Raw genomic sequence first — 8,096 nt, forward strand, 5'->3', positions numbered from 1 at the left:
AGTTTCTGCAAAACAAAGAAAACAATCAGCGCAGAGAAAAGGTCGCTGACAGGATGGAAGAAAATCTTTGACGACTATATTGACTACGGGAGATTAATATCTAAAGTCTATGAAAAACTCGAAGCTCAAAACACCAATAAAGCAAATTGTCCGTCATTAATAATACATGTGCTACTTCATTGAGTAGAAAGAAACTGTTCTCAAAGAAAGAAATACAGATGGATAATAAATATTTGGAAAACAACTGAATACTATTAGGGAAATGAAAATACAAAGTGTGCTGACTCTACCTTTTCCTATTCAAAACGGCTACCATCACCAAGAGAACCAATAAGAAGTGCTTGTGAGGATGTGAAGGGGAGCCCTTATTCACTGCTGGAGTGAATGTCGCTAGTACACTAGTGCAGCCACTCTGAAAGCCAGAAGGGAGTTTCCTCAAAAAACTGAAGATGGAGGTCAGCTACACTACTCCTACAGATCCAAAAGGATGAGCCAGTCCAGCACAGAGATTCTTGCACATCCATATCTATACTGTACTATTCACAACAAGGAAAGTATGGAACTAACCTCTACGTCCATCAAAAGATAAATCAATGAAAAGACCCATAGTAGAATTTAGTCTAGCTGTAAAGAAAGATAAAAGTATGACATTCACAAGAAAATGGGTGGAACTGATGATCACTGTATTAAGTGAAATAAATTATACTCATAAAAGAGAAATATGTCTTGATCATATGTGGAATCTGAATTTTCCATATATATTCATGACATGCAAATGGCATGAAAGAATAAAGTGGTCTGTGTGAGGAAAGGATAGGTCTAAAGCAAAGAGGAGGGATAACTAGAGAGGACAGTAGAATAAAATAGAAGGGGGGTTTACTTAGGGGTAGGAAGGACCAGCAAGGGATGAACAATGGGAAGAACAATGGGAGTTAAAGGACAAAGTATATTGATGCATAAGTATGAAAGTGACACAATAAACCCATTCCTTTGTTTACTAACAAAAATATTCTTTTGAAAAGGTTTTTCAGTAGGTATAAGGTAGATTTTCAGCAATACACATTATTTTGTCACACCCCAAGACCACAATAAAAAAAAATCAACAAAGACGATATTTCAATGAACACTTGGAGCCTCAATGTTACATCTCTTTTCAAACAATAAAATATGCAGATACAAGACACCAGGGTATGCCTGGAGCCATGGCACGTCCCATGATTGGGTATTTCCCTTGACAGGAAGCCTGCCGTTCACCATGGCTTCTAGTATTTAAAACACTAATCAAATGCAGGCGTGTGGGAACTAGAAAAAGAGAAAGTGTGAACCTTTGTGAGTGCTCCAGCAACCCACAGTGAGGACCCATGGACCACTGACACAGATGTTCTGCAGCCATTTGGTGAACATCTGCTCCCAGTATGTAGATGCTGGGCAGTGCTTTACAGACATGAGGACAGTACTCTTTGACAAACAGTTTGAAGCTTTGTTTAAATAAAAGACTGGTTCAAAAATACATACACACTCCCTGTAAAAGTGGAACTAGGGTTGAGGATATAGAAAAGTGATGAAATTTTGCCTGGCATATTTGGGCCTGGGTTCAATGCCCTTTACTATAAATATGGAAAATGAAAAGAAGTACAAACACATAACTCAATCAATGGTCAAATGAAGCAACTAGTCACATCTAACTATAGATACACATAAGATTCATAATTTTAAGATCTATCTCAGAGATGAAAACATTTCAGTGTTGAAGTACTTCAATAAGAGAATAGAATTGTTCAAGATATCTAATGTCTTCAAGCTTTCCTCAGAAGAGCCAGGGATGTATTGTCTTCACTTACCGCAGGAACCTTGCATAAAACCCTTGGAAATATCCATCCAACTTCAAACATTTCCTCAAAAACAAAAATGCAACATAAACTTCAAAAATGATGTAGGTATGTAAATCACAAATATCAGTGAAAAAAATCCTTACCTGGCAGGGGAATACCAGGATCGTGAAGATGGTTTTCTCAGGGTGAGGTTCATGTATTGCACTCCGGGTGTGGTGAGCCCTGAGATGTCCCAAAGTGCAAGAAACTCAATGCATGATTTGTGGCAGGAAGAGAACTACATTCACACTCTTTCCTGTTGAAAAAATAATTCATCTTAAAGTTATACCTTCATCGAAAATAGTCTTAGACATCTAATTATACATAGGTATATAGACATACATGGATCACATACATTTCTTTAGCCTTATGTCTTAAACACATGTTGTAAATGATTATTGATATATGTACAGAACATGTATACTGTGAAAGTGACAGCAAACACATCTAACTATAACTTTACGAAATATTCCTGCTGCCTTTTTAGATGGACTCAACAACAGCAATTCAGAAATCCTGACCGAACTGAGAGCTAAAATATAGTAAGGAAATACTTTCTTAAAATCTCATAGGCATCTTCTAATACCATGGTTCTCGATATGGGACCCCAGAGAGCAGTCTCAGCCACAGCTGGGAATGTGTTAGGAACATTAAGGGTGAAGTGCAGACTATGAATTTAATGAGGCCCCCAGGTGGGTGCAATGTGCACACAAGTGTGAAAACCACTGTTCTCTATTGAGCTACATTTTTTTGTATATTTTAACTTTTTTTTTACTTTTACTTTTGAAGTTCTAGGGACTAAACTCAAGACCTTGCCTATGTCAAGCAAAGTCTGTGCCACTGCATTGCAACCCTGGCCCTCATATATATTTAAATAGACAACCATTTGCATGTGAGCCATGATAGTGGAATCTGTAGTCTAAGTTTTGTCTGACTCAGAAATGTTTACATTTATATTTTTACAAAACTATGAGAAAAATTCATTTATTGGGTGATAAGTCATCTCAATGAAAAAATACAGCAATTGGCCCTATCCAGATACATCCAATAACCATGTCTCTATGAAAACTTACAGCATACTAGATATTTCTTTGTAATAACTCTTCCTTGACTTCAGCTCTTTCTTTACCACTTATCTTTATTTTTCTCTGTTGTTGCTATGATAAAACACTGACCAAAAGCAACTTGAAGAGGAAAAGACTTATTCTACCTCACAGGTTACAATATTTTGAGAGAAACTGAAGCAGAACTCAAGGAAAGAAATGAAACAGAACCACAGAGGAAAGCTTCATACTAGCTTGTCGCCCCTGGCTTTCTCTCCTACCTTTCTAGTACAGCCCAGCCCACTTACCTAGGGATTACGTTGCCATATTGGGCTGGACCGCTCTGCATCAATTAGCAGTTAGTTAAGAAAGTGTCCCCATAGCCATATGTGTCTATATATGTCCCCATAGCCAGTGTCCCACTGGCCACTCTGAGTAAGCCCGTTCTTCAACTGAGGTTCCCTCTTCCCACATCTGTCAAGTTGACAAACAAGATTATCCCTCACATTACTCTTTGTGGTCTACCATGATGAGTAGATTTCTAATGCCTCAAAGTTAGTAATATCCCTTGTGAAATAGGCCTTGAGATCGGCATGTCGAGCAAACTCCTTTCCATCTTACCACAGGGTAATCACAGAAGAAGCCTTCCATCGCCAATCACAGTGTAGCGTAAATTTGCGCTCTCTCTAAACTTTCTATGCCTTAGATGACACTTACATCAAAACACAGAATGAAGTCAATACTCATATGTCACCCTCAAATAGTTCCAACATGGTAAATTAATAAAATGAAAGATAAATATGTATATGTAAATTATAATCATTTGCCACTGCCGCTAACTGAATTTGAAATTACAAATAACCCAAATAACCATCTTCTCCCAGAAACCCAGCAACTCTAATTATGAAAGAAAGTATTTTTATTCTATTAGCCCCAACTCCTTTAATAGAAAAACTAATTACATTGTGACAATTGAAATGGGTCAAAAGTTCAGATGACAGAGAGGAGAAGCAAATCAATAAGTGCACATTTTCCACTCAAGTGTCTATAGAGTCATTACATTCTTCTTGCTTCTGATTTAAATCCCCATTAATATTCCTAAGATTAAAGACTAGTAATGGAAGTACACAGCTTCATATTTTCTCTTGCTCTTGACTACAGCTCTAATGTTTGGTCTAATTAACATGTCATACATAAAACAAGTCATAAGTATGACTAACTGGGAGGTAAATTCCCCCATAAATCCGTACACAATTAAAATTCAATTAATCATAATTTTTACATTCAAAAGAAAATAATTTAGCTGACATGATCCACAATGTCACATCACCAATGAGAAGTAAATATCTCTACTTAAAATGTCAGAAATGTGGGAAAGGTAGCTTGGATTAAAGTGGGTTTTGCAATAGTGAAGATTATATAGATATTTGAATTCCTGAAGCACAAAATAATGGAATACAAAACAAAAACAGTTAATCTGATATCTATGAATATCTATCTCAGTTCTTCCCTTCCTGGGTAAAGAATTGTAAAACACATAGTCATGTCTTTTCCATCAGCCTAGTGTCCTCTTCTTTGTCCTTTAGCACCGTTCACTCTGTGGGTCTGGTACTAGCAGCAAAGTAAACGTTGCCTTTGCAACTTGCTTCTCCTCTTGGTTCTTTCAGGCCTATATCCTATCTCCCTGCCCTGAAACAGTAGCTTGGGTACCAGTCAAGGCCCTCTACTGCTGAGAAACTGTGCCAAGAGCATGGAATGTTCAGTGAGGCGGATGCAGGAGAATGCCTGGAACCACCATTACAGCACCAACTGGGAAGAAAGGCCTCTGTTAGGACTCACACTAATGATCTTACAGCTTAATTAGAAATCTTTGAGTTAAGACTACTCACCGAAGGCCTAATGAGCAAAAGAGGGTTTCTTCCTAGTACTCTGCTTTTGGAGTATGAGAAAAGAAAAAAAAAAAAGCAATAAGCTGACCTGAATCAGGTCAAAGTAAATATCAAGGAAACTCATTAGAACGCCCTGATTTGCTCCAAGCTGAAAATACCAGAAAGTTCTACTTCAAAGCCAAGACACATAAGGCTAGCAATGAAAATGAGCTACCAAATAAAAGTGAAGAGCTCTTTCATGCCTCTGTATGTATGTCTCCCCAACTCATACTACACACAAACACACACACACACACACACACACACACGCATTTTCCTCACATTTCCTATGCCTACCCTTTCATAATGCCCAGTGCCTTCAAAATGCAGAAATCTAAACATATATGATTGATCCAAAATCTGAAGATTTCCCCAAGTTCGAATATTTCTCAAGGCAAATTGAAGGCTTTGATTTCTTTCTTTACCTAAAAAAATCACCAAATACCTTTCTAGATGAACTTAGCTTTCTGTCTTGATCTTTGTAACAACCAAGATCAAAAGTAATCATTTGAAAACATTAGGAAATGTTTCCTTAAACTAAGGATTCATTTTAGAAACAGAGAATCTGAGATAAGAACTAGATAGTTAAAAAAATATGATTTTCTTGGGAGAAAGGGTTCTGTGCAATTTTTCTCTCACAATGACTTCTAAATGAGAATCATCATTAAACTTTGACCACAAATGAAAAGTCATGCAATACAGTGATCTCAACTTCAAGTCCAGGCTCACACCAGGAAACTGCTTTGAGTTTCTCCTCAGAGAAAAATAGGTGTCCAAAGACATGCTAGAAGTAAGTAGCTTCTCATATTTTTCAAATCATTATCATTTTTTCTTGTCTTTATCTAGAGACAATGTCACATGTAACCCAGGTTGGCACTTAACTCACTAAGTAAAAGTAGCCAAGTGTTATATGACTTAGTGAGGCAGGTACAAACATGGGTTTACCCCAAATAGGGCATCAACAAGAGATCGAAGAAATGATTTCATCAAAGTACTACTTGGTAAACCAATCAATTTACAGGATTAATTAGAGAATATGAGTGACAAGCAACCGACAGGAGAATGTATGACTCTCATCATCAAAAAACACATTCCAGCATTGACAAGACTCATCCCTGGAGCTCTCTGCAAAACTGGTAGGGAGCTCAGCTGGTCAGAGTCTCTATTCCCCAACAGTTGCTAATAATCACAGGAACAGATATGTGAATCTTCCACATTTCAGAAACTTCCTGAGAGTCATGAATTGCTTGCTTCCTGAGTTTTGTAAGGTTAGCTTACTTCCTAAATTGAGGAGCTTAAGTGCTTAAATTTGGAGAAAATTTTTACACAGCAGGGAGACGGGCTCTGAAATGTTTTTACTCCTGCTTCTAAATGCTAGGACACTGGGATATGCAACTACATCTAGCAATGTTGGTGTAATTTTAACCCACGTATTTCCTTATTTAAGTCTATGACACAGATTCCTGAAGTGATGAGCTTCAGACCTCTATGTCTACAGTGGCCAACAAAGAGATCTACAGCAACATGAAAGTTTGGGAAGAAAAATCAGTGGAAAAATTATGCTAACAAGAATTCCAGTTGTTTTTTTTTTTTGATACATGTATGGTAGTGATCACCAACTACAAAGTTGTGGGTCTTATGAAGGTGTGATGATCAGTTCTTTCTACAGTTGCTTCAGATAACAGAATGTACTTTTTGTTTCTGAGGGTGAATTTCCTACCATTTATATTTTTATAATTGTGAGCTTAGTATTCTCTGTTATAAGTTTCACACAGAGAAAGTGTTCCTATTTGAAAATTTGGATCAATGATTCAAAAGAAGTTCAATGATGCATGAAGGTAATGTTGACAATAATAATAATTTGAAGACACAGAACGTCAGGCAAATAAGAGGGAATGGAACTCTATTGCAAATGAAGAATGTTAATTTGTGTTATTTGAATAAGTGAATATTCTGGTGTGATGATTCTGCATAAACTGATGAAAAGGGATATTTAGAGGAACAGCAAACCTATTGGCTCCCAGCCCATTTCTATTTTGTGTTATGAATCTCCTTCAAAAAACGTGTCATAAGCTCAGAGAAGCTTCATTTGGAGAGATAATAAAGTGACTGCTTATGAAAATAGCTTGGTAAAAATATATGATAATTTTATTATTAATAATTAAATTAATTTTGTCACCTGGATGAGAAGGGAAAGTTACAGAACGAGACCACATAGCAACCTGTCTCGTTGTCCTCATTCAGTTCTAAGTCACTTTAGAATACTTTCCTGTTAAATTCTGGCCTCATCATGACCTCACGTCATCTTCAGCTAAAGACAAACATATCTTTTTATACCAGTTTTTCTTTTTTTTAAATCTGGTTTATTGTTGAGATTTGGTTTTCAGGCACACTACTTAAATGTTGTAGCTTTTGTCCTGATTGATAGAATTTCTAAAGTCATTACCAACTTTTGTTCTGACTGATAATATTTCTAAAGTCACACAGTTCCTTGGGATGTTTGCTGTGACTAACCGGAGGCTGTTAGCACACTAAGGACCTCCCCTTCTGCTCCAAGTCACGAGTCTTTAGTGTCAGCTGGCATCTTTATGAAATGCTCTAAAGGCGCCACTGAGATAATTAAATGGCATATCCCCTCTTTAATCTGTTTCTACAGAGAATTGCATTAGATTTTCTGGTGATGAAATGCCTAACATTCCCGAGATAGTGCCATCTTTAAACCACACCTCTCCAACCTGGCACTTTCTTCACCCATGACTCACAGTGATTGCTTCATCTGTGTTTAGCCATCCTTCTTATCTGCCATTCTCTCCATCCTTTGCGTTGCTCACCGTAATTGTGGCTCCAAAATATTAAACAAAATATACTAGAAATAAAATGTTGTAAGTCTTAAAGTGCTTGTCATTCTGAGCAGAGTGATAAAGTCTTGCAATATCTTAATCCCTACGCAGGACAGAAATCATTTCTTTGCCCAGGGTATTCATCAGCTTAAGTGACCAAACACTGATCACTTAGAAGCTGCCTCCCTCATCAGATGGACTGCCTTAGTTTTGCAGAACTGCATGCTGGGTTCGCATAACCTTGAATTATTTAATAACAGCCCCAATGCTCAAAGAGTTGTGATGCTGACAATTCAGATATCCCAATGAAAAGCTAAGAGGCTTTATTTATATGAACAGGCGAAAATTTTTAAGGAAAGAAAATAAGGAAAGCAGCTAATATGGCTGCTGCAACCTGTGTAAATAATCTGCCTG

General features: G+C 37.2%; 1 non-coding gene across 1 annotated transcript; it reads left to right on the forward strand.

Moving 5' to 3' along the window:
- Positions 1-1,967: 1,967 nt before the first annotated feature.
- On the forward strand, positions 1,968-2,126 carry LOC125412060 (U1 spliceosomal RNA). Its single transcript, XR_007235469.2, has one exon. It is a non-coding gene; the product is annotated as a U1 spliceosomal RNA (small nuclear RNA).
- The last annotated feature ends 5,970 nt before the right edge of the window (positions 2,127-8,096 follow it).

This window comes from Myodes glareolus, chromosome 4 (assembly GCF_982192425.1).
Source record: "Myodes glareolus chromosome 4, mMyoGla1.1, whole genome shotgun sequence".
NCBI classification, from domain to species: domain Eukaryota; kingdom Metazoa; phylum Chordata; class Mammalia; order Rodentia; family Cricetidae; genus Myodes; species Myodes glareolus.